This window comes from Ischnura elegans, chromosome X (genome assembly GCF_921293095.1).
Source record: "Ischnura elegans chromosome X, ioIscEleg1.1, whole genome shotgun sequence".
NCBI classification, from domain to species: Eukaryota; Metazoa; Arthropoda; class Insecta; order Odonata; family Coenagrionidae; genus Ischnura; species Ischnura elegans.
The window spans coordinates 31,215,678-31,243,075 of NC_060259.1; the positions used below are offsets into that span (position 1 = coordinate 31,215,678).

Genomic DNA, 27,398 nt, shown 5'->3' on the forward strand with positions numbered 1-27,398 from the left:
TGATATTTAAAAACAATTTCGTATTGAATTAATTGATATAAAAACTTTCGCCTGAAATCCTTTAAGTTTTAAGTGATCTCATATGAGATCACCGGTTGGTAATGAGTTAAAGCGGCAAAGAGCCCATCGCATAGTACAAGAGCTGATTTAGTGGGTGGTTGTGTCGAATGCTGGGAATGCTAGTTCAAGCCCAGATCGTGGCACGTGATTTTTCCTCTGCTGAATTTTCGTTTGTGCCGTCTTGGGCCCGCTTTGAGGTCCGTTCCCCACCCTGTCGTGGTCCCACTCCGAGTGTGCAATGGAGTCATTTCGACCCCTCCATTGTCCGATTCCCATTTTCAGCGGCCCAGACACCTGCGATACTCCGGGCTGAGAGGGAGACACGGCGATGAATGGTTCCCATGCGGCCGCCTTCTGCTGCGTGCTCTCGCCCCCAGCTAAGAGCACCGTGTGGTCCTATCGTGGAAATTGCACGCCGTTTCGCTACATGCAGGCCGAATGACTCTGTCGGCGATATTGTTTCATCAATTGATCCGAAAGTGCAATTTACCGCTTCGAGAGCATCCATCAGTCTCCTCGTTTTTCCTCAATATACAGCACATGCTTGCTCAGTGGTTGGCGCTATGAAAACTATCCCTCAATCAAAACTTTGGGGAAATTCAGATTCAAGGAGCATCTTCTTTGCCCTTATTTAAGAATAAGCTGTTAGGCTCTCCACGGCAAATGTCATTATAAATACAACTATAGGAAAGGTCAATGTGGTGACGGAATTTCTATGTGTAAGAAATGTCAGACCTGTAAAATCGGCCTGAATTTTTGTGCCAACCAACTAAAACTAATTCATCACTTTCTGTTCCACTAATAAAGAAACAATTGCTCTTCGCAATTCACCAAAATATAGCTTGAGCAAGTGGTCGTTTTTCTTTTATTTTGTAAGAAAAACCGTCGAATTATAGACTACGCCTTCCTGAAATCTGTATTATTAGAAAATTAAACTGTATTAGTTGTATCTTATAAAGTAATAAAACATCTTTGCGGATGAGAAATCAAATAGATCTATCATTGTGCTCAGGGATTTATCTTTTAGGGAAATATTATAACTGGGCCGGCACTAAATAGAGCTGGTTAGATATACCATTCTGACCTCTCAACTATTCCTTAACAACGAAAATTACCTTATCTGCCGGTCATCCGCCGATGACCTTCCAGCTATGGACCAAATATGGTTTCTCTCCCCCATGCCGGCCTCTTGTAATGACCCACCAATTCCGCCCCTTGTCCTATGCCGATCAGAATTTACGGGCCTTGGGCCCGGGGGCGCTCGTTGCCTCCATGTCCTGTGCCAGTCCGCATTCCTCGCATGCCCCCAACCAAACACCTCCCACTCCGCCCCCGCTACCCGCTCCTCGGCGCCACCTGCCGGCGCCCCCGGTCACGCATCGTATCCACTCCGTCCCAAGGGAGCCATCTTCCCCAAGTCCGTCGTAGGACCTGCGTTCCACTAAAAGTATGCCTGTATTTTGCCGATTAGTGTCTTTCCCACCTCTGTATGTTCATGTACGTGCAATACATGCATTTTTATGCATGAGAGTTTCTTTAGGGTGTTTGGCAGGTGGTTTTCAGGGTATCATTCTATTGTAGGCAGTTAAAGTGTGGCCGTATTTTCCCGAATAGTTTCTTTTCCAGCTATTTGTACTTAAATACGTAGATCTGGTACATGAAGTTTTTTTGTGGGAGAATTTGGTGGAAGCTGCATTCGACCTAAAGGTGTGCTGTATATCGTAGAACGTGGGAAGCACTCAAAGTGTGTCTGTTTTTTTCCGATTAGTGTCTTTTCCAGTTCTTTGCATTCGTATAAATCCGGAAATGCATTTTAATGTACGAGAATGTCGTGAATTCTCCATTCGTCCACTAGGTGTGCTGTTTGTCAAATGGAGGCACTTATCCCTTTCAGTCTGAATGTCAATTGAAATGGAGACGGATTTTGAGATCTTAATGAAGCAATTTTTAATTAGGGGATTTTATTCTACCAATGTGCATTCTTGTCCATAATTACGAAGAAAGATCGTCAAATTTACTAGGAAAAATATAGCCAACTTTTTGGAAAAGTATTGGTGACACTGTAATTAAAATTAAATAGCAAAAGATCATAATTTTCATCAGCATAGAGAAAATATCCAAATAAATAGGTTAAAGTGCGCCTGTATTTTTTGGTAAGTTTCTTTTCCAGCTATGTGTTCATATAGATCCATGACATGCATATTTTTGTGCGAAAATTTTGTAAATTCTCCACTAGGTGTGCTGTCCATCTTAGGACGCGGAAGGCACTTCAAGTGTGCCTAAATTTTGCCGATTACTGTCATTTCCAGCTCTATGGTTTCATATTTATCCGATAGATGCATATGTACTTCAGAACACGTAACGTAACAGAATAGTGTACGGATTAATAAAATATCCCTCAGAAAGCCGTAAAACTCACCATTTTGAACCATTTATCTTGAAATTCCGCAATTTACTAATCTCGCACATACCGTTTATCCTGGTGGGTATTCCATACCCCCACACACATCGGTATTAGTTGCACCCAAACCCCCCCCAGCACTAATTCCTGGCTGCGCCCCTGCTTTACACTATTAATATGGTTTTCACACTTTTTTCTCTTTAAGATCCATGCTGCAACACACTTATAGCATAAGACCGAATTGGATGGTGTTAATTACGCATCATTTTACGTCATTTTCAAAATCTTAGTCACACGGCTGCGAATTTTCGTGCGGTCTCTTCTGGTCTGACTTTGATTAATACATAATTAGTTTAGAAATATGAATACGCAGAATACGCAGCCTCGTGTCCGATGTGATGACCAAAAAACTGTCGTTTTAAGGGTTGGGACAATGCGATTGCATTTTCTCGCATGGGAATTCCGCTTGGAGATGCCCAGTTTTCTAGTTTATAAAATGATAACGACGGGTGAAGGAGGGTGAATTATGCAAGCGAGGCTCGGCTAAAGCTATGGAGAAAAATAATTCTGTCGCTTTAATTAGCTTTAATTGAGTGGTCACGGAGAAAATTCGCTCTGTTTACATCGTCGTTTCTTACTCTGTTCACTTCGTGAGTGTAATGAATTTGTATTGTCCATTAGGACGCGCTTCAGTTATAATGACGTTTTTGTGTGATGAAAGATTTTCATATTTCTGCGATGCTGAGAAATTCACATATTCACAGCTCGTACGTGGCGATGCATTTTTCTTTCAGAAAACTTGGAAATATCTCCGGTAGCTGAGAACCATAATTTTAACCGTGAAAAATTACTCACCTTAGCCTAAAGATCTCGCTTTAATAGTCTTCTTGGTTGAAACTTCGACATATTTAATGATTGTTGCCTTGGAAAGAGCCGTTCTTTTAATGAAACGTGTCGTGTGGTTTGCTGTACTTTAAGCTCTTGTAACGTATTCCTTCCATTTAACTTCTTCTCTATTGAAACTAGTTCATTAACCCTCTAAGTGCCGCAGACCTATATATCGGCTTTTGCTTCTCAGACAAATGGTGCTTCAAGCCGAAGTATCTGCTTTGAGTTTTTTTATGCTTCAAATTAATAATTATACAGCAACTTAACTCTTGAGCAAAAATCGAGATTATTAATGCAGCTGAATATATTTAGAGTAAATTTAAAAAAACATGTCTATTTACCAAAATATGATGCAAAAGAATTTTTTTCTCGAATGGGTTTCATTTAATCTTAATACCATTTGCATTTCTAGCCAGTGCTGCTGGAAATACGTAGCATTAAGAGGGTTAATATATTAAAAATGATTTGCAAATAGCAAAACAGCACACAATGACATTTACATCGTACGTTTAATTGACTAAAAACACACTGCACAATCACCCATTCCAATGGCAATGATTCCAATGGCAGACCTCGAATTCGTGAACTTTTATGCAGGCAAGGATAAATATAAACGAAAAAATATAGGAATATCGGCTTATACAATTTGGCCACATTTCTAGTAGCGTCACTCGCCCCGGTGACAAGAACCGACAGGGTTTCTGCAACGTTGGCATCAATGGAGACTCACACCGTGGACAGCTCGATTGTAACTACATGATATCATTCGCCTGGAAATAAGGAAGGCAATCGAAACTAAACGAAAGTCAAGTCAAGTCCTCCAGGTCGAAACGAAATATTTTCGTTCCGTTTCACTTGCCATACCTGCGGGAAATGACGAGATTATTAAGAATAAGATCGTGATAGGACGCCACATGCCCTCATTTGTCGTCCCTCTTTTCAAGAAAAGCAAACTAGGCTGGGAGGCGTTAGCAACTTGGAGGTTGCGCGATTGACTTATATTGCTTGAACAATTGAGAATAGATATCTATAGAAGCGACTCGGAGGCCATCTTCATCACGGAGGCAATCTTTTCATATAAAAGCCCCGCTGTTTTTCCAGGTCCGACTGAATCGATAAATGTAGAGAGCTATTTTACCGAACGGAGAGATATGGTAATTCGTTTTTATCCGGAGCCATAAATGACTTTAATTAATGTAGTCGGAATTTTGCTCGGGAATTAGCTTTTTATAAGTGGATGGCTGGTGTTCAAACACCCCCTGCCGTATGCCTTTTTAGGCGGCATCCGGGGCAGTATGTAGACATAGGGAACATCATTCGCGCGGAAGCGACGAGATCGTAAAGAACAATGTCGTGATATGACACCGTAGTGTGCCTTCAGTTGTAGTCCCATTCTCAAGAAGAAAGTTTGATGACTCAAAATGTGTTTATAAAAATAATTTTGGCCGTGACTCCGGTTGGTTGTGAGTCGTGAGGCGGGCGGTGCCCCTATTCCCGTCGGCTTGGCTCATGCGTCGCGAGCTGTGCATTTACGCCGAGTCTCAAGTGTCCGCTTTATTGTGGAGGGCGATCCTTCAACCACCTAGGAAGGCTGTTCGCAGCACTCTGGGGGCATTTCTCTCTCAACCCGAGAAGCCGGAAACGGGTCCGGGGAAAAAACATCGGAAGAAAGCGAGGGAGCATTTGGTAATTCATTTCGGCCGGCACATCAAAGGAGGTAATTAATGCCTTCTCCCCTCTCCACCCGCTCAAGTCACATTAGTCCGTAGCGGGGTTTCTCTCTGGTTGTCTCCAGCGTATCTCATTTCGTTTTTAATTTCTGTGAAACTAATTAAGGGCGCAAAGGGTGGCTTTATACGAAAAACAGGCGTAGTAGTGTGAAGTTTTTCTAGTTCAATCCCTCAGTCAAGAAAGGAATTCTAACAACACGCCCAATGCTTCCGTATTTTTTAAATAAACAGATTAATTTTGTACAAAGAGGTGTCTTAAATATTTTACATCACCACTTGATTGTATTTTGAGGGATTAATGTAAGATTCTGGAATTAATACGATGTCTGCTTTGTAAAAACGTTAAATAACCCTGCTATTTTAGGATTTTAATATACGATAATATTGAATTAATCTCCTCTTGGTAGCCACTTCGAAAGTTCTATAATAACATATAACCTGAGAACAAAGACTGTTATCATTATCCGGTATATTCTGCTATCTTTTCCGAGGTACTGTAATTTATGTCAATAAAAATTATACCTTAAACTAATTAAGGGCACAGAGAGTGGCTTTGTACCCAAAAAATGCGTAGTAGCATGAAATTATTCTAGTTCAATCCCTCAATCCCCTTCTCTGGAATCGAGAACGTAATTCAAACTACACGCCCAACGCTTCCGTATCTTTTGAAATAAATAAATTAATTTAATATAAAAAGGCGTCTCAAATATTTTATATCGCCACTTGATTGTATTTTGTGATGTTCATACAAGACTCTCGACATATGTGAGCGTTACTTGCGCAGTCTGCTATGTAAAAACGTTGAATGACCCTGCTCTGTGAGTATTTTTAATACTTATACGATAATATTGGAATAATTTGTTTCGCGGTAGCCACTTTGCAAGTTCTACAATAATATAGCCAAAGAACATAGTTTGTTTTCATTAGCCATAATATTCTGCTAGTATTTTCCGGGGTACTTTAAATTATGCCATTTAAAATATTTCATTTAACTAAATAACAGCGTAAAGTCTGGTTTTATATCAAAACAGGCGTAGTAAATGAACCTGTTTTCTGGCAGATTATAATTTAAATTTAAAATTAAATATATTTTTTCTTGGCGGTATGTATTTTTATATATATATTCCCCTTATTGCATAGATTCATTAAAAATGGGTGTTATGTAGATAGATACCAATTATTTTGTTCAGAATTTTTATGTATGTTTTCAAATATAAGTGTGATTATGACTGAATTCCGTCAATTATTAAATGAAAATATTGGAATAACTTGCTTCGTGATAACCTCTTCGCATGTTCTTCAATATTATAGCCAGATTTCATAGACTCTTATCGATAACCATATTCTGTCAACGCTTTCCGTGGTACTGCATTTTATTCCAATGAAAATTTTAATTATTATATCCATTCCATTTCTGATGCTCCCTTGCAGTTTTATTTTAATGAACCTGTGAGATAAAGTTTAAGTCTTATGGAAGCCTTATACTCCAGACAAATGGCAAGTTTCATCCTTTTCCGTTACGATTCGTGAAAGAGTGTAGTAATTTATGCTTAAGTCAGTGGTTTTTGTGATCTCTTGCCGAGGATATCCTTTTTAACGCAGTCTTAACTCCCTGATATTATCCTCAAAAGCTCGCGTATTATGCATTTACTTCCCATCTTTGCTGAATCTCTAATGATTTCATGCAATTTTGAATGCCATTTTCTTTCCTTTGTGAATTAAGTTGGTAAATGCGATAAGAAAAAAATACGAGGATAGCGAGCAAAAACAGGCTTCAAGGGAATTAGAGCGGAGACAAGCTCACCTATACTTACCTATCCATGTGTGAAAGCCAGAATCGGCTGAGGATCAATACGAATTACGGAAAGCTAATTTAATTTATCGTATAAAATTAATAGAGCCTTGATTTTTATTAATTGATCAAGGAGTTTTTTTGTTTTTTTTCACTGCAGCAAAAACTATGAGGAGATGTATTTTGCATTATTTAATTTACGTATTGATATAAAAGTTGTATGAAATGGGCGTGTAGGGTCTTTATGGATAAATTAAAAATTCATTTTTAGAATTTAAATGTAGATAATTATTCGAGTGTTTTATTTGCCATCAACAGCTAGGGTTGTATAATTAATGCCGGTACATTGGCACTAAGTATATTAAGTTTAGTATGTTTGCAGTCTTTTACAGTACTAGTATACACTGGTAGCAGGAGTAAATGCCTCTAATGAATTATTTGTTTACATTCTATGAAGATATGGTCCACGATAGAAGCTACAGTAATCAATAATTTCACTGTGAAATGATGCAAAGAGACGCAAAATGTTTGTTTTCGTAAGAGGTTGACACTTTTTCACGAAACAGAGTGACTTTTATGACCAAGATGGTTAACTTGCTCACCTGACTGGCGTGATACACTTTATTTGTTCTATCTTTTAATCCATTTTAGACTGAGCAGGGCAAAATCATTGGAGCGACACAAACATTCTTTTCGAATCTCTTAAATGAAGGAGGCTTTAAGTCGTAGAAGAAGCCCTTTTATAAACTGCCTAAAAAGGTTCATTTCCAAAGTTAGAAGTGAAGGTGAATCTCCAAAGTTTGCTTTAAATGAATGAAAGACGTTACTTAATTCTCATGAGATTGATTATCTACTTTCCTGGTACCTTTTTCAACGTCTGGTATTGTATGTAATACTTTTGATTGCTAATGTATTTATTGAAAATAATTTTATCACAATATCTAGACCATGAAAAATTGTAGTTCATTTCCTAAGAGTCAATTTTTACCCTCTCCCCGCGACTCATTTTTTGCCATTCGACCTCAGAAATTTTATTTTTCTACACAAGTTCTGGATTTTGTATTTGCGATGTTAACACAATATTTTTGGTTTCTATTCGCTTCACTTCTAAAGAATGCGATTCCTGGAAGCATGAAATGAATTTTACCATTGCAGCAAAGCTTTTAGCATGTAAGTATGTTGGTATTCTCGGTTTATCTAACGTTTGGTTTTCTGTGCGTGTTTTTTGCAATCTTACATGTTCCTTAATGCTGTAGCTGCAACTGCTTTAGCTGATAACGATCGACTGTCGTGTTTTGTATTGAAATTTTTATAGGTTACCTCGAGAACAAAAGTTCGTTCCCCATTATATCTTGAGTGAACTCTTTTGAATATTTATCGTCATTAGTGTTATAGGTACATCTATTGTCTGATGCACTAGTTAAAATTTTTATTGCTCAAACTTCAACGGCTCATGTTCTCTCTTTGGCAGAAGTATCATAAAGATATAAAACCCCCATACTTACTGACTTTGAGGGACCAGTTCTTATGGATTTGAATATAATTAGGCATATCGCATGCGAAAAAAAAACAAATTCACGTGGGTTTGGATGCTTTTGGGATTCCAATAAGACTTTTTAAAAATGCAAACGGAGATCTCTAATGATTCAGAATTTTGTCGTCGTGGAACTTGGAGGGAGAATTTTATTTAGCCAAAGATGAAAATGGTACTCAGGACTCCGCATTCCGTTAGCTCCATCATGGCTCCTCTTGGAATAATTGGTGAACCTCTTTTTTTCCCCCTCTGCTGCGCATCCAGCTATATGTATGCTGGGAATTCATATTCATTATATTCATTCATCAGGTGGCCCAGTTTTTTTCCCTCGTAATAGTTTTACGTGCGCGAGCATCGTAAGCTGCGTCTTTGATCAGAAATGTTCGCGAAGCCGCACCGTTTGCCGCTAAGCTGCGCATCTACTCCGAGCGCAGACTTGAAGCGAGACGTAAATTCCCTCGGTCTGTTTTTCATAGTTGTGTGTTTGTTCTCTCCCTCGAGAGATCACAGCGCCCCCTCTAAGGGACTCAAGAAAATATGCAAATGGATAAAAATGGGAGCATGACAGACTGTTAAATTATACCTGCGAGTTAAAAGGGAGCGGTTATTATTTTTACCGCATTTTAATGACCCTCTTAAAGGAGTCACGAAAGGAATTTCATTCAAAACTTTTTTTTTATTTTTCATCCACCTCCACGAAAACTGCTCTCGAGACGGGTGCTTTCGGGTTCTTTCTTATTTGATCATAATTTTTTTTCCTCGCACGTTTCTATCTTTTTTTGCAATTACACTCTTTGAAGGTCAAAGGAGCGACGTTTTGTCTCATATCCCTTTATTTTATTCCACAGTCCTCGCAAAGTCTTTGTTAGCTGGGGTTGTATACAAAGCTTGGAAGCGTCATGTCTCCGCCTTGGAGCGTGGCTTGGCGTGTGTGCACCTTAAAAACTCGCGGTGCAGGAGCATCGTGCCTTTTCAGGGGGAATATCTTAGTAACACACTGAAATGGCACGGCACTGAGTAGAGGGGAGGTGCTCTTTTGCAGCGTTTGGCCTCTTCTCTAAGGATTCTCATAGCCTTTCATCCCTGCGGTCCCACCATTTCCCTTAAATACATTTTCGCTCTCCTCCGCGTCCCGCCATCCGAGGATTTTAATGGATTTTGGATCCGAAAAAAGTTTCCGAGGAGATATATAAGGTGAAGACTTGCGCGTGCTATTTTTCAGGGGTGGAAGAAGTGATTGAAGCACTTTTTAGACAAAGAGAGAGCAGGCAGTACTCATCATAGCAATTAGAAAAAAATATCTTTGAGTGATCGTTGTTTAAGTTTCCTTTAACGTGATGTTTCTGGCATAATTTTTCGTCCAAGAAAATTCGACGAACGATGGAATTTAAACCTTATACAAATAATCGAAACTTCATCAGTTTTCATAACCTCCTCACCTTCCTTTTATACTTGAGGCACGGAAAATACGGTGCGTCAGTACTTACCATTATGTTTGTGGCTTAATTTTTCGCCCAAGAGCATTCGACAGACGATGAAGTTTAAAGCTTATATAAATAATCGAAACTTCACCAGTTTTTATCACCGCCTCAAATCCTTTTTTTGCTTAAGGTTGGTGATACGCGGGCGTCTGTACTTTTAGTCACTGCCCGAGGTGTGTACTGTGCTACTGATAATGTATTTCAAGATCACGTAAAGAACGTAATATTATTCAGATGGCGTTCATCTTTGAATTACCCGCGCCATGAAATTAAACGTGTCGATGAAAGAGACCTACTTCCGAAGGCTAGACTACTCGTGTGTTGAATTAATGATGTGAACCCTCTATAAGACATTTTTCCCGACGAAGGTTCATCGAACGGGGAAATTCTTTGACGAAGAATTGAATTTGTTCTGTAGTCGTCAATTAGTTATGAATATGAACCTTTAATGCTAAATTATTTAGTAAAATAGCTTATCAATCATCCAATAATTCAAATTAAATGCTTATATTATTTAATTATGGCAATATCTTCATTTTACTTAGGATAAGATTTGAGTCTTTCGATTGCGTCAAGTTCATAAAGCGGAAAAATAAAGCGGGTGTATTTTTATAGTCGTTGAACAAGTAGATACTTTGCATAATGTAACCTTGTATATGTTTGAGCTGTAGCGTATGCGCAAAGGAAATCCCAAAGATGCTATGTTGTAGTTTTTGCCTGATATATATGCAATATAGTATATCGACATTGCTAAGTATTTATGTATTTTAGATGAGATATTAAGGGCCGTATTAATAGTCGTTCCCCTAAGGGTCCCCTAGGGGCACCCTTCCCAAGGGACTTCAAGGGGAATCTTCAACATCGGTATTAATAGTCGTCCCCTTGGACTCCCCTAGTAAGGGGACTCCGAACGTGGTAACTATGGGCCGTAACAACAACAAAGGTATTTATTTACTTTATTTTTATAGGTGTTTTTATACAAAGAACTTGAGATGTCGGCGCGAAATGATTTGTTTTCAGCTACGGAGAAGAAAATATTGTACAATTTGATTGAAAAATATAAATGTTCCATTGAAAACAAGAGAACGGACAGCGTTCAATGCAAGGCGAAGAAGAAGGCGTGGCTAGCTGTACGGAGTGAGTTCAACTGTCACCGCGATGTTGCTAGAATAGATGTAAAATAACTGAAAAGGTAAATAAAAAGGCTTTGCAAGTAAAGGTAAGTTTAGGATATCTCTTTCAGGTATTTATCTGCAGTTAACTGATTTTACGTAGTTGGTAATACAATGTTGAAGTACATCCTCGCCTAGTCGGATTCAGCATTTTCTGTCGATTTCATAAAGAGATTGCAGCGTATCTATTTAGCAACAGAATATTTGAGGTAAAGAAAGTAAAGTGTGCTTTCATTCTGAGAGGATCCAGTAATGTGGGTTGGAGTAATATGTGGAATGTATTACGGTATGAGTTTTTACGTGATGACGGGCGCATATTTATTTGCCTATTGAGCCTGAAAAACGGTGTTTCTGAAATTCGGGTGTTTTTTTGCTCTTGCATTATTTGCTAACTACTGTATTAATTTCTTTGGTGTGATTAAATGTGAATTTGCTAATTTTAATGACAATGAATAATAGTCCTTAATATCCCTTGAAAATTAGCTGGGGTAAATAGTCCTAGTATTTTGATAGCTAGTAATATTGCACTATTAACTGAAATGATATTAGCCGTTGGACTCGGTGCAAATTCTATCGAAAATTATTTAAATAGAAGCTTTGGGAGGCTGTAGGATAAAATTTATAACCATCTATTTGACATTTTAATGTAAAAGCTTTCGAAAAAATATGTCGTTTAAGTCACAGTGCTACATTTTCTGTGATTAAAAGAAATTGAAAAATGATCATGCTTTCAGCTCTGTTTATTTATTTTTTCTTACAAAATGATGTATGATATATTGTTGCTAATTTATAATTGCTTCCTGGATGCTTTCAGCCAATACTTCCATGGACATTGCTGAGAGGGAGTTAAGGGCCAGGTTGAAAATAATGGAAGAGGAGAGGAACTATTTACGAAGATTGTATGAAATGAAGATAAAAAGATCCCTGGAGAAGGACAAAATAACAAAAGATAGACTGAGGCAAGCTGTGGCCGCTAGAAAGCTGGCGGAAGCACAACTGAAATAGTTTTGTGGGAAACGTGACCCCTAATTTGTAAATTTTATTTTTATAAAATATATTTAAATTTTTTTAAATTTGCATATAAATTCATTCCTTCAACTCGTTAATTCCTATCATGAAAGCATGAGATAATGGCTGAACATTAGGAAATCGGTGCCTGTTATTAAGGGAAATGGATTTGGAACAAGTTTTGGCATCTAGCAACAGCCAAAAAAATAATAGACTACAAAGTTGAATAGTGGTAGGTCAAGGTACCTAATTCGCACTGGTGACCAAAAGCTCCAAGATACAATTTTTTTGTGGAGCAAACACTGAAAACTGAGACTGAGGAGGTAATGTTGCGGAATAAAAACCAGATAATGTGGCCTTTGTGTTTTAAAGGTTTTTAGTAATTGCATTCCCAAGATCGAATAATACCACTAGTAAGTTGTTGGATAGATGTCCTGGTTCCGTCCGCGCTGTCATTTTGATGGCGACGTTTTACCAATTGTGCTGTAGGTGTCCTCAAGCCAGGCTGAAATGGAGAGTGCTTCTGATTGCCCGTTGTTTATACGGTGGCGCCAGATTGAGGGAGCGCTTGCCCGTCGCTGATTGGTCCCCATACGGGACAGGGGGGTCCTTCTGAGGTCCAGAAACAAGCGTTTCCAGGTGCTGGAAAGGGTGTAACCGTCTTCCCGATTCATATTTTATGGTCTTTTGGTAACTTACACAGATTCTCTGATTATTCTACTACGACATATTGAGTTTCTTTGGCCAAGATTTTTGCTTTATCAAAATTGATTTCATGACCTGGCTCTGACAAGACCTGTTGAAAAATTTCTGATTTCTCTTCTTTTCTATTGTTTAGTGTTCGAGCATGTTCTTTTATTCAGCATTGTATGGCCCTTTTAGTTTGTCCTACGCATGATTTCACACAGATGTATTGAACCTCGTATACACTCTCTAACCGGAGATTCACTAAGGACCGACGAAATAAGGCCGCACCATCTCAAGCAGAGGCCCTCTCACGGCTTCCTTAGGAAACCGGTACCGCTGCAGGAACTCTGTATCCCTAAAAAAATCGAATGGATTTTGCGCATCACGGACGTAAAACTTCTTCAATCTCAGATGTTGGCTCGCTAATCTATCGAGACGACGAACAAAGGCCTCCAGGCTGTCCATCACCGTCAAAGATAACCCAAATCACGGGTAAATGGGAAAATATGAACGTATATTCAGCGAAGTGATACACAGGAAAAGGTTGAGATGAAAGGGATATGGTGAAATTAATGAAAATGGGTGAAAACGAAACGATTTTTGAATGAGCAATGTGCCAGGGTGAATAAATGGTATGGTATGAATTAATATGGAGATGAATAAAGGCGTAAATGAGTAACTTTTTAAGGTGAGCAAAACAGCTACGAACGTATTGGAACAAGCAGCAGCATGAAGTCAATAAAATACGAAAGCAACTAAAGATTTCTGCTTACAATTCCAGTAGTACCTGTTTTCTCCGCTTCATGCACATGTCGCAAGGTGAGGCTCACTCCGCTCCCATTGTAGGGGACTGCAAGGGGGCCCCTACAGCCTAGGGGACGACTATTAATACTAGATTTGTGCGTGGGGTACTGTAAGGGGATACCTAGAGCTAGGGGACCCCTGGGGGTCGACTATTAATACGGCCCTAAGCCACTTACACTTCACAGTGCCACATGGTGGCAAGGTTTTTTCAGTTATATAACTTCAGAAAAATTGTTGTCGAACCCATTGATTAACTAATATTACCTATTACTAAACAATTCCCTCTCCAGTAGCCGCAAAACATAATATTTTTGTTTTGACTCTGAGTGCGTTAAAAGTGGTATTTAATGAGTTTATATTTATAACATTTTCAACGAATTATGTGTTTTCCCACGAGGTATTTTGAGCTATTGAAATTAACCTTCGGTACATTTTTCACCGTCACTTGAGCCTAAGTCTTCTCCCTCTCAGAGCCTAGCTCCTCAGAATTGTTTAACAAACTGATTCCAAGATCATTTAATTAAATGAAGAATATTTGTTGAAATTGGGACTGGTGCTAGATAATTAATGGTTAAATAAACTTTTGCGGTTCGGACCTAGTTTTTCACAAGTGCAAGGTTATAGAGGTTAAATAATTTCAGCATTTCAAGTGAGCGATCATGGCCATTTAGTAAAATATCTTTTCCGCTTTTTTATCCCTCGGCTATGATGCACAGCCATTAAATCATGACCCAGGCATCGTTAGAGGAACACGATGTCTTTGTTAGAGGGTGCTACGAGCTCCATGGAAATGTCTGTCATGTCGCTGATGGCTGTTTGTTCGCGAAGTACTCCAGACATCCAACGGAAGAACGGGTTTGGATTTTCTGGCCTTCCTTCTATTGATAGAATGGGAATTTACCCTTTTAGGCAAGCCACTGTGAATATGGTGGAAGCAACCGTATTTTTTTCCCTCCCTCTTTAACTGCGCTGCAAATTGTGGAACTCGGAATGGTATTGCTCTGGGGCCCATTTTGCCGTGTTCCACTTAGCCATGGTGTAAATACGGGGCGAGAAATCATGCCGGTCATCATGTGATGCAATGCGGAAAATTGCCACGCTCCATGTAATACTTCTCCCTGACACTGTGACGCGGATAAATCCCTTTTATATGCATTGGATAATCCTATTAATATGCATAAAACTACATAAATGCAATGCAGCAATACAAGGTTTTTGGTAGCATATTGCTCTTAATGATTTGGCTCATTGGTTTTCAACCTTTTTTTCCTCCCATACCCCTCTATACGTAAGTATGTGAAAATATTGTGCCCCCAATAATGTATCGTGCACATTTTATTGCATAGATTCACTACGAGTACGTGACACTTATGGTTATATCTAATTGTATGAATAGAAACTTTGTTTTAAATACCTTATACATTATGTATATCTTTATCCTGGTTAACAGATACATAGTTCCTGGCGTTAACAGATACATAGTAATTCAGAGCATTCGAACCGGGTTATATAACGAAAATTTTGAATCCGATCACACTTACGAAATTATTACGTGAATTTTTTTTAAGATTTCATTGTTTATGTGGATTTATGACAGCATATATTTACTATGAATTTAGTGACAGACAGGGGAGATTCTTGTTTTTTTTTGTGTTGTAAACTATATTTTTGAGTTAATCGTATTGGGCAACTGTTGCTTAAGAGTATTCTTCGATCGCATAATTTAAATTACCACCTGCTGGTAAGCCTTGTAAGGTTAAGCAGGACCAGGAAATTATTTTCATATACATTTGTTTGTATATTTGATTTCTAAAGACATAAAGTGCATCTAAATATTAAAAAATTCACCTGCCTCAGTATTTATTGTGGTTATAATGTGCTTTTTAGAGGCAAGAACTAAATGCAGCCCTTGTGTGAAAATATGTCAAGAGTGGCTTCCCGTGCGATAATTGCATTTTACTCACCCAATAATCTCACGTGTTTGTTTTTTTTAGTCGAAGGTACGTGCTTAGGAAAAGGAAAAATATTATTTTTTCCTGGTACTCGTGCAACAACGTGAATATATTTTATGCAGTATTTAAAAAATGTTATTTAGGAACATGAGTAAAATTTGGCTGCTGGCTCAAAATGATTTGTCTCCGGAATTTAATTAAATTTGAAGGTGTTAGAAAAATCTCTCCACGTCGTAGATTATTTTTCAAATTTTATGAATGTTAAGTTTAGTTTTTATTGCTATCATACCGCATCGTATCGTTTTTAGCCTTTTCCGTAATATTTCTCAAATTCATTGTTTTCTCTGTTTTTTGGGCGCCCCTTTTGAATGAGTTCTAAGCGTAGTAAAATGCGTGCGTGAGTTACTTCCACGGCTTATTGGTTGAAAAATGTCCTTTACTGGCTGCAGAACGATCTGTTATACCGAGACTCGGAGTTAAAAGCGTTTTATGAGGTCATACGGAAATTTGTTCTGCCCACCTCTAGAAAAGCAGTTTTGTGCGTCAGGTGGGGAAAAAGTCTTTTGTTAAAATAGAATTTGCAGTCGGAGGGAGAAGGGAGATGAGGATCTTATATCCGTAAAATCACTAGCGGGCGAAAATTATTTCCGCAAGTTTTCGTTTTTTTTTTTAATATTATTAGGTATGGAAAATTCGTAGGGCTGGATAGGTATTATTCCACCCATTTCATTTACAATTTGTTGATTTCCTGTTTTTTTAACAAAGTTAATACTATATGTAATATCACTGCATATTACATAGTACCGACAATCTCTACATTATTTGTACCATCTCATTAAATTGAAACTTGGAATTTTCAACTGTTAATAATGAATAAAAGTGTGAGGTGGTTAAATATTTATTTATTATCACCTGAAAATTTTGGGGATACAGACTCAAACTGGTCAACATAAATAAATAACCACGAGAAAATTCCACGAGGTCAGTTCACATGCAATTGAAGGTAATACAGTCACCAATTATAAAAATTAGTTAGCAGTAATGATCTCAATCAATACCTGTGATTTCCTAGGCAGAATATCACTGTACAGTCATCATCAAAGGAAACTTTTTTATGTAAACTTGCTTAACGAGTGAAATCAGAGGCACAAATCGGTAATGAGGTAACGTCTGCAGTCAAATACGTAGCACATCACAAAGATCTTCTCTCTCCGTGATTGGTTCAACATATGTACGGTATATTGGTAGTCAGCGGGCTATTTTTCTACCGTATTCCTTGAATTCCTAATGCAAATTCTGTTTGTAATTTACATTCTTCTTCCTATGGCTAATATACCTTTGGTACCTATACAAGACGTCTGTTAATTAGCCGTCAAGTTACTTCCAATATTTTTTGCATAATAATGCAGCTCATTCATCAAAAGACTAGACTTGTAGGCGTCCATAGCTGCTCTCGCTGCGCAATGCAACCAGTGTTCTTTAACGCCTTGCCTCCCTTTTCCATCCATTACATCTTTAAAAATGCAAAGCTTATTTCTTCCCCGTGACTGTATGTAACATCTCTGTGCTTTGTAATAATTAGGAAACCTACCAAGTTCAGTAACTTAGAGCCATAATCTATGCTCTCGATTCATAAATAAATTTTGATTGTGATTTTTGTGATTCAATAATTCCTATATTTTATAAAATCTAGAGGAGTTCTGGGTTTTTACGCAAAAAAATCATCTCCTTGGGAGCAGAAAAGACATTATTTCTTTTATAGCGTACTAAGTTAGTAAGTAGAGGCGAAGAGGAGGAAGATTTGGGTATATTGCCACCCGTTCCAGCTCCCTACCAAGACTTGGGTAAACTACATATGCATGAATTTCTATAGGGAGTCTGCACCTGAATAAGACGTTTTATGTCGATACCAGGGTCGCGTCTAGTTTATTAAATCTCTGAGGAGTCATAATTGTTGCATTATTTGATTATATTCTTTTTTTCATTAACAATCAAAATAATCTTGAATCTAGTGGGCTAATTCAATAGTGAAAGATATGGTACTGGTTTATAGCTAATTAGTTCAAGCTCTGTTTGGTCTTGCTGTCATAAATTCCTTTGTTTCATGGTGAAGCAATGCCATGCTAATGAACCTACAGCCTAATAAGCCTTGCGTGATGATAATATGCTTACTCTGGAGTCATCTCCCCTAAACATTGACGTGAAGACGTTTTAGGCATATCTACTCTGGTGCATGAATCGGTTCAAGACTGGGTAACTGTATGCCAAGGCTATGACGTAAGGATTCTTAATACTGTTGAAATATGTTAATGCTGAATTTCCTTGAATTAGAGATGTTGTCAGTTCTATTCTTGGGATCACTTGTATGTCGACGCAAAAAATTCTGTATCATAGCGAAAAGTATGAATCCCTACCAAATAATCGTAGTGATTTCTCATGAAATGCCTCCCTTGTAGCAGCTGAACACTTCTAGGGTCTTAACCGGATGAGGTCCTCTATATATTTTTCCAATGTTCCCATGTCCAACTCGCCCATCGTCCTCAGGGATCCAGGACTCCAATTCACCTATATTTTCTGAAAAGTTTTTTTTTCCTTTTGAGTAATAAACTATTTTTGTATGTGACGAAGTAATTTTGGAAACGCTGGATAGGGTGCGATGTAAGTTTGCTTGATAATCAATTCAAATGATATTTTCTCGCCATGTATATTGATTTAATTATAACTTTTTTTTCTGTGGGAATTTATCCACCGATTCATGAGCGGACTCGCCGTCAGACGCCCGTGTTCAAGGCGTATTCCCCTTTCCATTTTTCATCCCCTGATGATTCTTAGCTCATAGTTTTCAACTCATCCAGCCCCTTCTCTTCCTCCCCCTCGCATCTTAAGCCCCCTCCCGCTCCATGCTCTTTGCTCGCTTTTCATCGCAAGTTTCCCTCTGCTCACCAATTATCACACTCGAAAGAGTTTTAAGCGCCGAAAGGCTTTTTTTAATAGTTTTTTTCTTTCTCTTCCACCCTCAAAACCGGGAGCGGTTCAACCCCTATTATCTCCAGGTTCTGTCTGACGGCTAAGAAAAAAAAAAACATCTCTCTTGCCCTTGTAATCAATATGGGAGCTGACCCATTACGTTCTTAAAATTGCGATGCATTTAGGGAATACTTTAAAGGTACATGCTCAACTAATCATTAGCGTATTTTTAAAAACCCACATTTTACCCTTGAACGGGATAGTGAACCAATTTCCGATATAGATCATAATTTTCTGAGGTAATTAAGTGAGTAGTTAAACAATTCTATTGAGTAGTTATTTTTACGTATTGAACGCAAAAAATCTGCACAAAGGCCTATACTTTGGGATACTTAGAAAAATAATTATAAATTATGGAAAGGAATAGATGTAATAGATTCACTGCTTACTTTTTTATTATGAGATAATAAAAGGTGATCGTATCCATGGTAAAATACAAAAAAAGAATGGCTATTGCCATACTAATTACCATATTAATACATACTTAACCCACTACCGACCATGGTTTCGACACTCTATGCCAATTTCAAGGTTTTTAGTGTCAAAATCGTGGTTGGTAGTGGAGTTATATTTATATTTAACTGTGTAAAATACCATTTCTAGATAATATTGTGTCTTGGATGTATAGAATTTCCACTACGCCAAGCCTCAAACGTTTCCATACGTATGGTGAACGTGTTGGCTAAGAAGATATAGAGGCTACTTTCCGAGTTCCGGGTTAATCCTTCTGGCACAACTGTCCAAAATTCCTCGTTCTGCGTTGTAGCTTTTGGAAATACAATACATGTAGGAGTGTGGAAAGTACCTGGTGCTTTCTCCCTACCCTTAATTTTTGTATTCACACGCTGTAGTTTACTTCTGGGTGAGCTCTACCCTCACCTATCCAAACTACCCTAGGTGTTCAATGACAGTGTGTCTTCGGTGAATATGCTCATGGCCAAGAGTGGTGGTTCACAGTAGTTAATAAGTTTATTGAAATATGAAGTTTTAATATTTTTATACGTAGCTGGGTTATTTGCCCTGTTACCCCATTTCCAAAAAGATTTTATAGTGCATTTCGGAGTTAGCTCCAAATGGATCAGATTACGGTGACAGGCTTCCAGAATTTCTCTTTGTTTTTACTAGAGCGGAAACTCATTTGGGAGCATATTATCAGAAAAGCTTGAATTTATTCTCATCAGCCGTCGAGCGAGTCTATTAATCTAACATAATCGGATTTGGCTTGATTACAAAGAGCGGAAATGTGCTCAGCCCTTATCAATTAATGAGGTGAGAGTTAAAAGGATTATTGACGCTTAGATGAATATTGCATTCGAAAAAAAACTAAATCTGATAAATAACTGTCTTGTTTGCAGTCCAATATTTATCATATCACGCTGTATGAGTTTTAATTATTTTAAGGTGGCGACTCATGGAAATAATTACCTTATAAATATAAATAAACTGAGCCATTTTTCCAGAAATTGGAAAGTGTGATTACTTAAAGAAATGGGGAGCTATCCCGGTATTGGTATGAATAGTAGATAAAATCATAATTTAGCTGAACGGAAAACTGTTAATATATGCGGAAATCTGCTATAATATATCAGTTAGAATAAATAGAGATTACATTATTAAAATCGTAAAATGAATGTAAACGTGAAGTATAGTAGACAAATGTTTTTCATTACGAATAATAATAAAAGTTTCAGGGACTAATTTCTCTCGCCGTGTTTAACCATATTTGTTTCATTTTTAAAAGAAAGTGGTGGAAATGGGTCGAGTGATATTTTAAATTCCGATAAATTTGTCAGTATATTGAATGTATGCTTGCAGTTTTTATGAGAAAGCCGAAAAAGACTGGAATAGAATTAAGTAATGAAAAGCTGCTCAATACACTCCTATCGTTAATAGGGAATTAATTTTTTTACTTGCCATTTTTGTAGCTATCCCGCTGTTTTCAATAAGTGTCTTGGGAAATATTCCGTTAAGAATATCGAAAGTCGGACTTTTGGCTTTCCAGATTTATTTTGGAATGGAATTTTTTTCCATGGCATTTAATGTGAATTCTGCCACCGGCAGGTTAGGATTATATTATACCACATCTTTAGGATATGCGCGACCACTCCAAGTGTTCAAGCACTCTATATTAGTACTGTTCCACGCTTTTTCATATTACCATGAGTTCTTCGTCTTCATTTACCAATCTTCTCAAATTTTGAGAAATGGGATCGTGCGAACTCTTCGGCTCTTTCCGCGGCAGTTTTTCTTTCAAAAATAAGGTGCACCCTGCAAAACTTGTGTAAGTGACGACGCGGCCATATTTTTACCCCGATACCAATCCAGATAGTATTCCTTTATTTCCTCGGCTATTTCCTTCATTTCTTCTGAGTGGTTTTCTCTTGGCCCACATATCTCTTAGCATTTCCTTCGGTCGAAACTGACCTAGGGCTGCGGGACACATGGTCATATCTAGCCGGTTGATTTATGACCTCTGCAATGACGCATTTATCCTCTTGTTTTGTTGGCACACGAAACTAGACAGACGAGAAACGCCATTTTCACCTCCAAAACTCATTCAAAATTCAATGGAACTCACACCATAACCTGCTGCTCACGAAATGGGGTCTCAAGATGCATTTCCTCACGAAATGGGCAGGAAATTATTTTTGCTGCAAAACGGGGAGGTCATCTTTTTTTCGAGAATTCCGCTTCCGACTTCTCGTTGGTTTATGTTTTTTATTTAATGTTCAACTCGATGCGTGGGTCAAAAAATGGTATTCTTGAGTAGATAGGTACCAACAGGCTTCGTGAGGGTTCAACTGTAATGCGATTGTCCGAAGGAAATTAATCCTCAAGTAAAAATGCTCTCTAACGTTAGCAAAGGTACCGTTTTATTTTACCGAGAGACTCTTGGGAAACTTCAGAATGTCCTCAAGCTTACGGGGAATTTATTTCGACCAACAACTTTCATGCCATGACCGCTGGAAAGTATGACGCCTAAGTAGGAACATGATCTTAAAACAAGTCTTTTTATAGAGGGAAAAAAGGGATATCATATGCCACTCTGTGAAATGTTTTTCTGCGGTAATAATACGTGTAAGGATGAATATTGTGAATGATGAAATGTTTGCGTAATCTTACTGAATGCGTTGCCGCAATGCAGCCAGTACTTTTACCGTCGGTATTGAGTGAAATATTCACAAAATATTTTCCACGCATTTTCTAATTAAAATGCAACCATTAATTTAGTTTGCGTATATTAAATGATGTACCACCGAGGCATATTTTCAGCTCTATTTTCAATCCGGGTTCTAAAATTGGCGCAGGACAATTAAAAAAAAAATTTCCTTGGGCAAAAAATCCAGAATGAATGATAAAATTACCTTGAATCGTCTGAAACTGAATGATATTGCAATTTCGCGTAAAACCATTTTTCTCTTCGTAGATTATTGTCGGATTTAAGTGCGAAATAAAAAATTCTAGTTGCTCTTGACAATTTAACGTTTTAATAAATAACGTTTTCGTCTTTTTCTGTTTAATTTTCGCTGTGTTGTAAGCTCTGGGTTGACGCTGAATGTATGAGTCGCACTTCTTGTGAGAACGATATTATTCCTAAAATTTAATTTCCCTTCTTTCAAGACAGTATTGTAGGAAATCAAGCGAAGAAGCTAGTGGTGAACATAAACATAGTAATCCTTAATTACGTGTTTATTTTGAAAACACCAGCGGGTAAATTAATTAATGTTGGCCCTGCCTTTAACGAGAATCCTCACTTACTACTGTGACAGATGTAACCACGGAAGGTGGCGCAAGCTCTATTAGGTGAACTTTTGGCGTTAATTTAGAGTGCTCTGAGTCGGAGATTCGATTCTCCGGGAAAAGATCGTGGGAAGGAACAATTTCAAAATGGCAAATAAATATCTTTACACGATGCTACAAAATATATATTTGTTTGACCCTGGTTTTAACTTCGAGGCTGTAACTATTACTGCCTTCATATCACTTTTTTAAGCCGCTAAATTTTAATAATGAAAAATTATTTTTTTATTTATCGACCAAAATTAGTAATAATACAGTCCTTTATTACAATTTAGTTGACACAAACACACATGCCTAGAATGGGAGAAAATCCACCTCGGGGGAATAAGAACCCTCGACACCTGGATCCGCGAGGCGAGGGCGCCAAGTCCGCCGACTATAACGTCACTCCTTGTTACTTTAAGTTTAAATTACTCCATGGATGAATCCTGGTGCCATTACAGGTCAATAAGAATGATTTTTTCTACATAGCAGCGTCAACTTATGTGGATTCTGGTTCTAGTCTAGGTCAAGGTTCATATAATTTCCCCTCCACAGTTCTATTCTTGAATCAGTCCTTCAAACTACTTATGGCCTCGCGGGATCACTTTCGATTGAAAATTCCGATAAATGTCCAGGGGCCTCCCTTCCGGGCCCCATGCGTTCTACTCGACCGCCTCACCTCCTAATGGTCGGCAGCCCTAAGGGTGGAATTAGATAAAGACCACTCCGCGCTTTAATATCCTCTCGGTGTTTTTAGCGCGGACAAAAAGCCTCCTTTTCTCCCGTCTCCGGGCCGAGGGGGGAGGGGGCGATATTTCTCCGCGGGGAACTTTATCGGAGCCAATTTGTAGTTCTTGTCTGCGGTGGTGAATGGTGGAGCACTTCTGCTGTGAGCCGTCTTTTTCCCTCCCTATCCCTACTCTCTTCCTACCGCCTCTATTTCTTAACTCTGCCTCGCACCCTCCTCCACCACTCGCAGCGAACGGACCGGTTATTCAAACCAACTCCTCTTCCACCCACTCCGCCGCCTATTTATATAAATTCCCCCACCATTTTTCCTTGCTCATGACGTCGAAATGTATGGGGAGGGAGAAATACTGCTCAGCGAAGCTCGGGGTGTGCGCGAAGGAAAAAGTGCGGCATTGGTTCTCGGAGAGGGACCAGGTGACTTGGTGGCGAGTTTGAATGGAAAATATGTGTTCTTTACGTCTGAGCTGAATGAAATATTTGTAGCTCACTAGCTGCGTTACCGTACTGTCTCCTTGCCGCATACACGAAGATTAAATAAGAGGATCCTCCATTTGGTCCCAAAATGTGTACCGCGCATTTAAATGTGTTTACAGAAGTCGCCACCCGTGCCGCTGACGGGCAAATTGATCCGAGCTTCACGGGGAAATATGGTATAATTTAGGGTGTTAATCGATATTTATATACATGATGATGTGAAATATCAAATTTACAAAATTTTAATGTTATTAATCGCAATTAGAAGCATATTAAGGCATAACAATGGAAAAAGTGGATCGCATTGCACTCATCAGCACGCCGCGGACATTTTTGGAAACAGATTAAAATGCGACCAAGTGGCAGCAGAAATCAGCCTTCTATGGGGTGGAATTGGGCCTCCTCTATGCAGCCCTCTTGGCCACATACATTGCAGTTAATTGTGCTTCTATGCATTTTTACTTGTTGAACGCGCGTTGAAGTATTTATTCCCACCTTTTCTCAAATATTTTTTCTCAAATATGGGAAAAGAGTTTCACTGTCATCTTGAAATCTTCAGGTAAAAGAGAGTCGGCCTAATAAGTAAGTTGAATGGAAAAATATATGTTCTTTATATCTTTTTTGAATGAATTATTTGTGCCTCACTTGCTGCGTACTCTCTGTTGTTTGCCGCACCTATAGCGTTCATTTTTACTAAAATAATGAATATGTGTTGCAACATTAGCTATACCTTATAATAAATGTTATACACGCTTGAACAGAGGAATCTATTAGGTGCTACTATGCTAGCTCGAATATTCCGTTGTAATGCAAACTAGTCATTGTTCCTTGCAACACTTCCTCTTATTTAGTCATTTACTTGGCTTGTTACATGTGCAAAAGTTACCATTTCATCTTGGAAACTTCATGGTGCAGAAAAGAGGCCATTGTCAGAATATATTTCAATCTCCAAATTGAAAATGTCATATCGAAAAAAATATCGGGGCATAATTTTCATCTTTAAGGCACATGTAAACTGTGGAAAGTGTTCCGTATCTATTCTTTGAAAATTTCTATTGACAGTGTGACTTTTAAGCTAGCAATACGAAATGCACAAAAATGGAGCGGAGAAGATGCATGATCTTGTGCGACCCCGGAGAATTCTAGGTTTTGAAAGACGCCGGTGTAGTATTTTACCACCCAGGACGAGACTGATGCTAGCTTTACCGACCGCCTACACTTGAGCATTAGAAATCGGCATCTACTTTTAATCTGAAACTATGAACAACACTTTGCAGTACAGTTGACAATGGCGTAGAATGTGGATTTTTCGAAATTAAGTTTGCGGCAGCGTCGAGCTATTTAATCACGAATATTTCATCACAGGATTCTACAGTTGGCGACTAGATATAGTACTATCGCCTACTGCGCACTAAAATGGATTAACCTAAGTCGTCACTAGCGTAGCCGATGGTAAAGCGATCAGTATGACAAGCAAAAATATGCTATAAGTAGGGCTCTAAGCCAAAATTTATATTTTAGATGAAATAATCTATCAAATTCATAACATATAAACGCTATTCCTCTCGTATAAGCACGGCAATATACGCTTGGCTCTGAACTCACGGCTGCGTTGGGGACATATTTGAAAACCGATTAAAATGCGCCCTAAATGACAGCATAAATCAAGGTTATACGGAATTGAATAGGGCCGGCCGTGTCTACGTAGTTCCCTTGGATTCCATAATAGCGTGGTTTCGCATTAATTTTTAATTGCCTAAATCGAAAGGTTATCATTCCTGGAGTACGTTTTTCACGCTTTTAGATTTTCAAAATACGATTCCTTTTTTCGCTATTAAAATAAAAGTGAAAATTTTCAAACGCGTGAAAACGCGACGGCTAAGTATGAATGCTGGGATAAGCCCGTGTGACGTCATTCTGGGTCCAGATGCCGCCGTGTGAGGCCACCTTGGTGCGAGGCTATGAGTGCTGTTACAATGCAGACTGCTGGCAGGTAGCAGAGTACCCTGCTAGCACTTAGTGCTTTGCTTGAATAAGTATTACTAATACCCTATCAAACGAAGGAAACTTTCCGACCTTAGGCCATTCTACTAGGTGATTATTAAGGGTTGTTTCCCTGAGTTCTGTGCCTCATGTATGCATTGGTAATCTCAGGCGATGTAAAACTCCCGAATACTCGTATAGCATCGAGGTCCCTGTGACGTCACTTGGAATGGCATCGCATGGGCGCCAATCTGGCCTTTTTCAAATGAGGTTAAAATTGACCATTAACATTCTTCTAAACTGGGAATTCTAAAACCAAATAAATTGTATATTATGAATACAGTAATGGTGGGTAACGAATCGCAATCAGTGTCTTTCGTTTTCTTTGATGAAGGAAACTACCCTATTGTCCATTTTCTCTCGATGGTTCTTTGTGCGCGGTAATTGGTGGTCATGGATCGATGGCATGAGGCAGCTCCTCCGCTTCGGGTGGGGTGGACCGAGTGAGTATGTTCGCTGTCTTTGGGATGGGGTCGTCCGAATGCGAGCCCATGGCTCAAGTGGCATGTTTGGGTGGATTTGGAATGAGCGGGGGTTTGCGAGTGGACCCGTGGGATGGAGGCGAGCCTTCGGCGGGGGCCAAGTCCATATTGCCCCGGGCGATCGTGCCCGCCCCTAGGCCGACTGACTTCCCTCGGCTCTTCATTCATATTAAAATCCCAGAGCAAACTTCCAATAAGCGCGCCAGTTTTATTAAATTTTAACTTAAATGTTTTTCAATTTTTGCCGTATAGATTTACCTTATTCTGATCCGTGTTTATTCAATTGACGAGCATCATGTTATTTTTATATCGTGATGGGAATATTCTCTGTTTACAAAAATAGCCTGTATTTTTTATTTTTTATTCCCACACTGAGCTTAAAACTAATTCTTTTTGGGGATATAGAGCGTGAATCCACGGTGAAATTAAAAACAAACACCATCGATACTGTTTATCACCATAAGACTTCTGTTTATTAAAACAATGTTTGAGAGTAATATATTCATTCATACATTAGCACTAAAATTTCTCAAGCTTATGGCAGTGATTGTTTAACATATGTAACAAAATTATTGTAAAACTTGTGGTGATTTTAACGATTGATGATAATGATGATTGTGGTGATTGTAAACCCTTGTTGTCAAACAATGTTATAAGTGTATGGGATGCTTAAGTCCATTAGGTAGGCGCATCTAATTGTGAGTAACCCCACTTGTAAAATATTTGCATTAATATGTTGCTGCGTAGGCGAATACTTTGGCCACTATATTTTGCCTAATATTATTCTTTCCTTGAAATATTTACGTTATTAGGAATCAAAGGAAAAATAAATTCTATAAAATAAAATATCCCTTCTACATTCTCGCCAAGTCTGAAGCAATGCACCATATCAATGTAAAGTTCATTGGGAAAGTATAAATGCTATTATTGAAATGATTGAAAGTAATTTAGGTGGAATTTAAATCAAGTGAATGAAATACATATCATACTATGGATCGGATAGAATTAATAGCTATTTATTTATCATAGATAAATTTTAAATTGCTCATAAAAGCAGGATACTAATTCTTTTGATTAAGCATGCTACCCAAATTTTATGGTGAATGCTCTCCTGGTGTATCGAATCGTGGAAGGTTTTTCGGGATTTCGACCGGGTCAGGTTCTCCAACTTCATCTCGGCCGACATTTCGATATACAAGTTCTCCGTCAAAACGTCGGCCGAGATGGAGTTGGAGAACCCGAATAACTTTCCATACTTCCATTAGCAATTAATTTTCTCCCCTTGATTTAAAATTCCTGCTCCAATCTACCATATTAATTCCATTGTGAT

The 27,398-nt window shown here is 38.4% G+C and overlaps 1 protein-coding gene and 1 long non-coding RNA gene across 2 annotated transcripts in view; both read left to right on the forward strand.

The window, feature by feature from the left end:
• LOC124170800 (MOXD1 homolog 2-like) overlaps positions 1-27,398 on the forward strand; it is a 969,195-nt gene that overhangs the window by 525,136 nt on the left and 416,661 nt on the right. The gene's annotated exons all lie outside the window — the stretch shown is intronic.
• Positions 10,673-12,134, forward strand: LOC124170801. Its single transcript, XR_006867588.1, has 2 exons — positions 10,673-11,078; positions 11,873-12,134. It is a non-coding gene; the product is annotated as an uncharacterized LOC124170801 (long non-coding RNA).